The sequence below is a fragment of the Manis pentadactyla genome, chromosome 4, assembly GCF_030020395.1.
Source record: "Manis pentadactyla isolate mManPen7 chromosome 4, mManPen7.hap1, whole genome shotgun sequence".
Taxonomy (NCBI): domain Eukaryota; kingdom Metazoa; phylum Chordata; class Mammalia; order Pholidota; family Manidae; genus Manis; species Manis pentadactyla.
Window position 1 is genome coordinate 169,137,044 of NC_080022.1, and position 11,152 is coordinate 169,148,195.

The window sequence follows — 11,152 nt, forward strand, 5'->3', positions numbered from 1 at the left end:
GAGATTATAAAAATTAGTATAATTTCTTCCTTAAATCTTTGGTAGAATTCACCAGTGACCCTCCTGGGTATGGTACTTTCAGTTTGGGAAGGTTATTAATTACTGATTCAACTTCTTCAATAGATCCAGGCCTATGTGTAGCATTTCTTTCCAACCTCAAAATACTGTATTTCTCTGGCTGATGGAGGCATCTTATCCTTTCAAAGGAAGGAATTCCAAGGAGATTTTTTTTACCCTAGCCTATATATTTTGATGTATATCCTACTTCTCTCATGAAAGAAGAAGGAAAATCAAACAAAAAAATGACAGGGCTTTTTCTTGTAGAGGACTCTATTACTCATTCATTTCAAAATACATTTATTGAGCATCCCCGTGTTCAGGATACAGAGATGAATGGACAAAGTTCCTGGCCCTGAAGAGCACAGTCTAGAGGAGAGGATGACTTAGAGGCAAATAAATCTCCTAAATCCCAGGCTGGTGCTAGCCTGTAGGCCTACGTAGGCTGGAGGCCTATTGCACCATCCTATCATGTAGCCATCAGTCACATGCAGCACATCTGAATTGAGATGTGTTATGGTGTAAGATACAATCCAGATTTCAAAGACTTGGTATGAAAAAAAATCTCAATAATTTTTTATATTGATTACATGTTGAAATGATAATAATTTTGTAGGTATTTGGTTGAATAAAATATATTATCGAAACAAATTCACCTGTTTCCTTTCACTTTTTGAAATGTGTTTTATTAGTTCCCCGAGGCTGCTGTAACAAATGACCACAAACTGGGTCGATTAAAACGTCAAAAATTTAATCTCTCACAGTCTGGAAGCTAGAAGCCTGGGTTGTAGGGGAGAGTCTGTTCATTGCTTCCTCTGCTTCTTGGTGGCTGGCCTGGAATTCTGGGCTTGTGGCCGTATCACTCCAGTCTCTGCCCTGTCTTTGCCTCTTCCTCTGTCTGTGCCATCTCTTTGTGCCTCTCTCTTATAAGGATATTTGTGATGGCATTTAGGGCCCACCAGGATGATCCAGGGTAATCTCATCTCAAAATCCTTGACTCAGTTACATCTGCAAAAATTCTTTTTCCAAGTAAGGTAACATTTAAAAGTTTCAGGTATTAGGACTTGATATTTTTGGGTGGCCATTATTCAACCTATTATACGGCTACTAGAAAATTTAGAATTACATGTGTGGCATGCATTCTATTTCTATTGGACAGCTTTGGGCTACGGTAACCCATGTCTGAGGGAGCCAGGTTCATGAAGGACGTTAAAACTGGAGAGAACTGACCTGGGCAGTTAGCCTTCCGAACAGTCTAGGCTTTGTTTGCAGCATGCAAGACTGGAGTTAACAGCAGGAAGGACTTCCCAACAGAGAGGATTGGGAGAATTTTGGTAACTAAAAACCAGGCCCCACATAAGGTCCAGAGATTACAGAGCAGGTAAAAGGCTGGACCTGGAATCCTGAGAGCATGAATTTACACTTAGTCTTCATTGCCAATCTGCTGTGATGATCCAGGAAAGAGTTACCCTCTCTGGGCCTCTGGATTTCCTCTGAGCAGGAGGAAAGGCTCATTTTCCTTCTTCTGTTGCGTTGGGAAGGGTGAGGAGGAGAGGAGTGGAGGTTCTTATCCAGAGGAGAGCTTTCTGGTCTTTACGACGGGGCTGCCCACTTTACGATGAGGTGGTGGGTCTCAGGTATTACCCTACTGTAACTCTGGCTCCTTCCCAACAAGTGAGATTGCCTGAAACTCCACCTGCAGGCCAGGATGTTCCAATCCAGGAACATCTTTGATATGATGCTTCAACCTGAGCTGGAGGGGCCCTTGGCACTGCAACATCCTCAGACTCCAACTTGATTGTTCATATATCCCATCAGTGAAAAGTATTGAGCAGGCACCCCTGATAACTGTTTATTTATAAATTATTTACAAAGAACTTTATACATTATATATAGGGTAGCAGAGGGGCAGGCCTTCATTTTTATAAATTATATACAGGGCATATATATATATATTAGTATGTACATTACAAAAAATATACATTATAAAATATGTACATTATGCATATATGTATAAATTAAATATGTATATTGTAAAACTGGAGAGTAGAAATGAAAATGTAATAAAAGCAAGGTTTTAAAGTAATTTTTATGGTATTTCATTTAATAATGAAAACTCCCTTTCTGCTCTCACAATGACAGCAGCACCATTGAATATGTTTCCATATTTTTGAAAATCCTGGTTTGACACTTTGTGGAACAGTGACTTGACTGTTTGGCACTAAATTCGGTTTATTTCAATATTCAGTTTTAAAGGCTGTCACGGCTGAAAAGGAGGCCTCATGAAGATACCTAGGTCCAGATGGATGAGGTGCATTGTGGGATCGGCTCATTAAATCACGACATTCATTTCTCAGTGTTCAATGCCATCCACCAATTATGCAAAGGTTTTGTTCAAAATTGACTTTCAAATTTCCAACTTCTCTCGTGTCAATCAGTTGTTCTTGCAAAGAAATTGGAATATGCTGCATTTTAATACTTTCAGCAAATGGATTTTTAACCCACTCAAGCTCTTCATTTGGAAGATTTTTAAGCAAGTTAAAAAATTACCTTTTTTCTTTTGAGGAGTGGATGTGAAAGGTTTTGGGAATGCACAAGATTTTTAGCAACAAAATCAGATAACAGTGGGGACACTTTTAAACTTTACTTCTAAATGCTCTGTCATACTGTTTTCCTTCCCCAAAAGTTACTTTTTAAACTTCACCTTTACCTTGATGAAAAGAGATTTCATTTTTGGAATTCTCTACGGAAGCACTCAACAGACAACCCTTGTTTTTCCTTTATGAAATATCAGATGAAATCATGTCCTAGGATTTGGGGGAAGCACTGCTATTTTCTTGCTGTTTCTTTGCAGCCATCTATCTTTTTAGGTCACTTGTCCCTTTTTTAGGAGGGTTCATTTTGATCGAATCAAACATGACAATCTACAAATGCCACTGAACTGGGCATATGGGAGCAGCAATGTGTCACGCTATGTTGAAAAGCAAAAGTGAGCTTGCTGATTTTTTCTCACGGTCTCTGCTTGAGCGACATCTGCACCTTGCTCCAGGCATTGACCTGTACAGGGGACACAACTGGCCAGGTAGGGGTATTATAACATCTGTATGTTAAATATTAGTAGAGCTGTATTTCTTTCTTACTTGTGAATAGAAATATGTATAAATACATATACATTGAATTTAAAAATTTTCTTACCACATGTCAGCGGGTCACTCTGTGTTACCCCTGGACATGTGCACACTGCTTTGGGGGTCAGAACTCACTGGACCAATGGGACAGCTGAAGCTTCAAGAGGGACAGGGGAGGAGGCTGCTTAGGAGCCCATGGCAAGTGGTGATAGAGCCAGACGGACACTCAGAGCCTTTCGTTCTGGGGCCCTTCCCCGATCCTAACAGAGACGTCTGGTGGGTGCAGCCCCTCGTCCCCAGTGCCCAAGGTCCTGCGGCTCCAGGAATACCTGTCTTCTGGGCCCCAGGGTGGGAACCTGGGCACCTCCTACTCTGTGCTTTCTGGGGAGCAGCACTGGGTGGGCCCCAAGAGCAGGTGTGGGCATGCTTCTTATTAGAACACCTTTCTTCTTGCCTACCCCTTCCTCTCTCATGACAGAGAGTCGGATCATTCTGGGAATGAGTTGTGTGTCCTCTTTGAATCAAATAATTTGTGCTTGGCTTTGGGGGACATAATTTGCTGATTCTTACACCTCAGAGTTAAATCTGAAAGGAAATCAGTCACCTGTATCCAACATCAGCCAGGCTGGGGGCTCACCACTCCCATCCTCAGGTCTGTCCTGCTTCGGCCTCTCACTGTCCCTGGAGGAAAGGAGGAAAAGGGACCATCCTAGGGACATCAGTGCCTGTGCCCTACTCTTGACCAGGAGCAGCAATGACCTAAGCTGCTGGACCATCTGCTCGGGGCCTGGCCTGGGGGAGAGGGTCCCTGGCCAGCTCAGTAACGGAGGAGGAGGAGGCCGTGTGATCCTGTGTAGCCCTTGGTCACAGGGAGCCATCTGATGAGCAGGCCTCTTGTGAGCCTGGAGAGTGAGTGAGTGGACCCTCTGCGCTCTCACACCTCCCTGCCCCTCACTGGCATGGCATGCCCACTCTCATCTTCACTTCCTGAGCTCAGCTCTGTTGTCACTGGCTATACCAGGCAGCCCTTTCCACACACCTGGGGCCATGCTGTCTGTTCAATTGGCCAAAAGGTGTGGCATCTATGGCAGCCATGCTATCTTTTCCTCAGATTTAAATTTGTTTTCCTCTTGGCACATAGTGAGACTACATTTCCCAGCCTCCCCTGCAGTTAGATGGGGCCATGGACTGAGTTCTGAGCAGTGGAATGTGGACAAAGGGATATAAACCATGCCACGTGCTGGTCTGACTCCTGAAAATCCCACCTTGGGGCACTCTTCCCTGTCTGACAGCTGGGTGTGGAGGACCCAGGAGTGGACGCCAAAGCCCTCACTACAGTGGGCTGGGAGGGTCCCTGCTGAGTGAGCTGTGAGGAGCAGAGACCATGCCCACTGCACCTGTGTGTGCAAGAAATCTTTGTATGTGAAGCCGCCACATCCTCAGAATGGGTACATTCCACTCAGTGACAGGCTGATTAACACGGTGTCTGGCCCCGGATGAGAAGTCAGGGAACTTGAATTCTTTAAGATTATGAGAGGCAACATAGTGTAAGAGTTACAGGTTTAGACTCTGTAGTTGAACTCCCAATTTCCCCCACAGATGGGCCACATGACTCTGGGAAAATTGATTAATGTCTCTGAGCCTCAGTTTTCTCATGTTTGTAAATGTTTGTATGCCACAGGTATTTGGAAAGTATGTGTACAGATTGCCGCACACTAGGCATTCATAAATGGTAATTATTATTAGGTTCATTGGTCCTGCTGGACTTGGGGTCCTTCAAGGCAGGGACATTTGATTCATCTCTGGATCCCTTATGGGCCTGGCACAGTGACTGATGACCCATGGCCTCTGCCCCAGGTTTCTCTTGGTCTAGTGGGTAGAGAGGACTCAGAGCTCCCAGTTGTCATCCAAGTCAGGCTGGGACATTCCATAGAGGAGGGGCTACAAACAAAGTGCCTTTGCCTGGAGCTCAGTCAAAAGGCTTTATGGAAGATGTACCATTTCAGCAGGTCCTTGAAAGAGAAAGGGTAGCACTTAGATCACAGAGGTGGGCCATGGTTGCCCTAGGTTAAGCAAAATTCCCGCAAGTTAAGTCCTGAGATAGACAGAACTGGACATGCCTGGCTGGAGCAGGCACCTCCTAACATTTTCAAGGCCTGGGAAAAGATTACAAATGGAGGCAGTGGTAGTAGAATTCTGAAGATGTCCCCTGCCCCTCTAAGATCCCATCTTCTCTTACTCAGTCAAATATTAATCTAGGCCATCTATGGAGGGATTTTGCAGATATAAACTCTTGTCAGTTGGCCTTAAAATATGGAGATTAATTAGATGGGCTTGACTTATTTAGATGAGCCCTTAATAAGAAGAGAGTTTTCTCCCATTTGGTAGCAGAATAGGAAGTTAGATTCAAAGCATAAGAAGGACTTGACTCAAGAGTGACCTCAGGCTACAGCCAGCAAGGAAATGGTGACCTCATTTCTACAACCACACAAAACTGGATTCTGCCAACAATCTGAATGAGTCTGCAGAGTGGATGCTTCCCAGTAGCTCCAGATAAGAGCCCAGCCCAGCTGACCCCTTGATTTTGTCCTTGTGGGAGCTCAACAAGACAACCCAGTTGAGCTGCCTGGACTTCAGATATATGTAGCTGTGAGTTAATAAATGGGTATAGTTTTAAACCACTGAGTCTGTGGTCATTTGCAGCAATAGAAGAGAAATACAGAGGTTCATATGCCACAAGTCTAAATATTCAAAAGCTGTAAGTCAAGCTTACGCACTGTTAATCAAATATGTTTTATCCATCTATCTTGACATATATACCTTCATAATGATCTTGAAGGCCAAGGTCAAATTCATAATTCTCTGACAACTTAGAATTCTGTGCCAGCAGGTAGCTGCCCAGAGAGGGCTGGCCCATGGGTCCCAGTTCCTGGTGTCTGGTCTCACTCCTCTTCTCTTCTCATTCCTGGCTCCATACTGCACCAGAAGGGCTGCAAGCCCAGGCCAGATAAGCTAAATTCCATTCACTCCCTTGCTAACTGCTGTTCTTTGCCTACCCCTTGGGCCCAGGGTACGGTTTGCTTTGGGAAGAGGAAACTGGAGAAGTCTCAGGGTGTATAGGTAGGGAATGCAGCTGTCCTCAGTGTGCCAAGTGTGGGCTGGAAGGGAGGCTGTGACTCTGGGGGGAACATTCCCTTCGACCTTTGGACTCCTCATTCCAAGGGGTGGCCAGAGCAGGATCCCTCTTCAGCTGGACACACAGGGCAAGGGCCTTTCTTTTTTCCTTTTAACATGGTAAAATACATATAACATGAAACCTACCATTAGCCATATTTAGTACATTCACAATATTCAACCATCACTCTATCTAGTTCCAGAAAATTTTCACCCAAAAAGCAAACTCTGTGCTCATTAAAGAGTCACTCCCTCTGCTTTCCTCCCTGAGGCCCTGACAACCACCAATCTGTGTTCTGTCTCTATGGATTTACCTTTTCTGGATATTTGATATAAATGAGATCACACAATATGTAGTCTTTTGCAACTGGCTTCTTTCACTTAGCATAGTGACTTCACAGTTCATCCGTGTTGTAGCATGAATCAGTATTTCATACCTTTTTATGACTGGGTGATATTCCATTGCATGGCTACACCACATGTGCAGGGGACCCTTTTTGCCAGGACCTAAGATGGTGCTGGGCTGGAGATTAGGGGAATCTGCTCCTTTGTTCTTTGCTCTGTGCCTCTTAGGGTCTGTCACTCTAGAACATGCTGCTGGGGCCTGGACACCCAGGGAGACAGCCAGTCTCATCATGTCCCCTAGTCTTTGCAACCTGAGCCTGAAATCCCACCAGTGGTGGTGGCAGCATCAGATGCAGCTGGTGTGGACAGCCCCAGGAGGACGCTTCTGCTTCAGGGTTCGCAGCTTTCTCTGGTCAGGGACCTCAGCCGAGTCCAGGAAAGGCTGGGGCCCTTCTCTGGTGGCATGGTGGGGAAGGCTGCTGGTGTGGAGAGGGGTGCATGGCCTCAGGGCTGGGGTTGCTCAACTGCCGAGCCTGGAAGGCAGTGGGAGGCCAGCCTGGCACCGGCGAAGTTGGCCGCATGCCCGAAGAGATGCTTAGATCTTCATCTGTGGAGTCTGTTTTCCATAGAAATTTAATTCCACATTGTTTGTTCTCTGTTCTACAGACGCCTCAGCTGAGAAAACCATGGGAATCTCATCTGAAGAAGAATTTGGCCCCTGGAGCCCCCTCCCCCACTTGCGGTGGGCATGTGCCAAGACTTCGGTCGCCTCCTGCCACACCAGCAAACCCCACACCATAGCAATGCAGTGGGGTCACCTGGGGACAGAGGTAGGGTGGCTGGACAGTGGAAGTGGGCAGCAAGCCTCTGGGCCTGTGTCACATCGGGGTCTGCTGCTTTGTGACAGGAGCTCTGGGCTTGGAGCTCCAGGGCCTCAGTGTCAACACAGACTCTGCCGCTCTGGTCTGGGACCTTGCGTGGTCACAGCTGTGGCTGACCAGACTCACCTGGCCACCCCGGCTGCCGGTCAGACTCAGGTGAGGAGCTGAGCTTGGCAGTGAGGGAAGCCACATATGGGGTGTGGGGAGAGGCAGGGACAGGAGGAGGTGAGGGAGGGACGGATTTTCTAGTCTGGGGCTCTGCAGGCTGAGCTGGGAAGGCACCCGACAATCAGAGGCACCTTCTAGGATCCGGGAAGGGAGCCACGTTGATTGTGACATTAACTGTGGGTCAGGCAGTACTCTAAGCACGTCACATAGTTCATTGCATTTCTCCTTGCAACAGTATTAGGATATGACTGCCATTGTCCTTTTACAGATAAGGAAACTGAGGAAGGTAAAGGGACTTACCTTGAGTAGCAGGCGCCAAGGGCAGAGGGCGGCTGTCCCCAAACATGGTGTCCTGTCCACGCCATGTCACTGGCCCATGCCTTGGCCCTCAGACTTCTTTCTGGGTGGAATTACAGTTGAACTCTTTTTTTCTTTTTTTTTTGAGCTGAATGGCCCTGATGCAAGTTGCCATTTTACAGTTGTGGAACCTGTGGCCCAGAGAGGGGAAGAGACTTGTCCAGAGTTGCCCACCCGATAGCAGCTCTACCCCTCAGTGCTCACTGGCCACCTGGCCCATGGGTAGAGCCTGGTGTCCCTGAAACCAAGGCTCTCTGTAGCGTCCAGTGGGATAGAAACTCCTTGCTCTGCCAGGTTCAAAGCGCATCTGTTGGCCTCATCCTACCTCTGGTCCTGAGAGAGTATGGGTGGCTCTGTGTCCCCTGTCCCCCATATCATGACAACTCCCTATCAACAGGATTCAGGTGCTGAGCTACTAAATGAAGTGCTACTCCATGCTGTCTCATCTGAACAGGTGTGTGTCACCTGTGTTGATGGCTTCCCATCTCAGCTCAGCACTGTCTAGAAGTGTCACCTGAGCTGGGTGACTTCTTGGTTGGCCAATATTTATGGAGGGTTTTCTGGGAGCAGTCTATGTACTAGGTACTGGGGACACAAAGATGACATTATGTCCCTGCCCTCAAGGAGCTCACAGTCTAGTGGGGAGGCAGATCTGTGGTTAAACAATGACTATTTCATGATGTCCTTGCTCTAAAGGTGGACATCTAAGGCATGGTGGGAGTGTGGAGAAGTCAGGATGGGCTTTCCAGTGGATGCAAGGCAGAGCTGAGACCAGGAGAGTTATTGGCCAGATGGACAAAGCAGAGGTTACTGTGTTTAGAAAGTGGGTTCAGCAAGTGCACAGGAATGGATAAGCGTAGGGGACTTAGGAATAATTTAGAATAGTTGGAGCATAGGAGGTGGGATGGTGGTAATGATGGTGTGGGGACATTAGGATGGTTAGGGGGTGATGCCCTTTATACCATCGAGAGGTGTTTGAGATGCATCCTCAGGAGGGTGGGGAGGCACAGAGAATTTCACTCAGGGGACTGACACACCGGATCTGGGTTTTGTAAGTTTCACCTGGGCTGCATCAGGGGCAGCCTGGTGTGGGTGGGGAGAGTAGGTACCAGGGAGCCACGGCACTGATCTGGGTGAAAGGGGGCGATGCACTCTCAGGCTGGGCAGTGATGGAGGGACTGAGGAGCGACAGGATGGAGGACTGGGGTTGGCCGGCTGTGGGTGGTGGGGAGAACAGATTAGTTTCTGGCTTGTGTGACTGGGTAACTGAGGTGCTTTCATCCTGATAGGGAAACTGGACGTGTAGGTTTGACGGTGGGGATGGGGCTTCATATGAATCAAGTATAGGACCTGATGATTTGAGATGCTCATGAGACATCCAAAGGGCGAGGTCTGGGCAATGGTTGGTTGACATAAGGATTTGGAGACCAGAGGAAAAGTTAAGACTGGAGTTAGAGATGTTGGGGTTATCACTCCAAATCAAATGTAGATGAAGGCACTGGAAGTGGTACAGGATGGTTTTGGCAGAAGTGGTCAGTGCCCTGTCCACATTCCTTTGGCATTACAGCCCTGTCTTTCTGTCAGAGAGCTCTCTCTGCAGCAAGACCAGGCCCAGCCTGTGCATGGGACGGGCCAGTAGTATCCCTGGAAGCAGCCTCAGCCAATGGCAGAGGAGACCAGGATGATGAACACCACACTCCTCTCCCTTAGAAGAGTATGTTCCTCATGGCCTCCTAGTCGTCCCTGGTGGGCTGGAGCTAGGTTGCCCTGGGGTGCTCCTCAGTACCCACCTTTGGCATCCTCCCCCTCCCCGTGTCACTTCCATTTCCCGTCCCGTGCTTCCTAGGATCACCTCCCAAGTAAATGACTTGCATGATCATTCTTATCCTAGAGTGTGGTTCTGGGAAAGCCAACCCAAGGCACCAGCTGACCTGAGTAGGAGGAGAGTCTGCACTGACCGCTCCCTGCGTGTCTTGACTCTCAGCTGGCCCAGAAGCGGCCTGCAGGTGCCTCCACCTCTGTGCCTCCAGCAGCAGGACAGCCAGGCCCAGGGGGAGCTCAGCAAGCCGCTGCTGCTGCTATGAATGAATGACACCCATCAGCAGCTTCTCACTGCTTTGAAGATCAAGCCCTAACTCTCCAGCAAAGCCCACGAGGCTCCTTCCTCCCTCTCCATCCTCATGGCATGCCGCCCTCCCCTCTGCTCTCAAGCTACAGGCCTCTTCTCTTCTCCTTCCCTTAATTTTTCTGTGCCCTTCCTCCGATGGCACTGCGCTTCTCTCTGCCTTGTCTGCTCCTCTGTCCCACCTGGGGCCTCTCAGCACAGCCCTGATTAGCCCTCCCTTCCCCTCCTCTTCCTCCCTCCGGCATCTCCTCCCACGGGCAGCTGCCCAGGACCAGCCCGGACCCGACGGACAGAACCACTGCTCTGTCCTGCCACAGCCCTGTACCTCTGCTTGCTCCCCATCGCAGGCATGATGTATGATCTTATGGAATTACTTATATTATGTTTAGACTGGTATTTTCCACATTTTTCTGCTTGGGACCCCATGGTAAGAGATACACTTTATGCTGGGACCCAGTTCCCATAATACATATATACATGGAACAGTGCTTACCCTTACCATATGGGAGGCCCTGACATTTTCCATTCCATCCCATTCCATCCCATTTTGTATTTCAGTTAAAAAAAAGCTGGCTGGAACTCACTAAATGGACTGCAGACTCACAGTTTGAAAACTGGGCTGGACACCAGGCTAGATACCCATAGACTCAGAGGAGTAGGGGCCAAATCCACTTATATTCGCCACCGCATTCCCAGGCTATAGCACAGGGCCTGGCAAAGAGCAGGGTGCCCCATCGGTATTTGTTGAATGACCGTATGATAACTTACAAATATGTATGAATAAGTGAATGAATTGCTTATCCCACCCAGACAGGAAAGTGCGGCTTTGATCAGATTCTTCCGTTACTGAAAAAACCAGCGCGCTTCCTGTAGCTTTGATCTGCGGCCTTCACTCTCAACTGCCCTGCCTCCGCCAA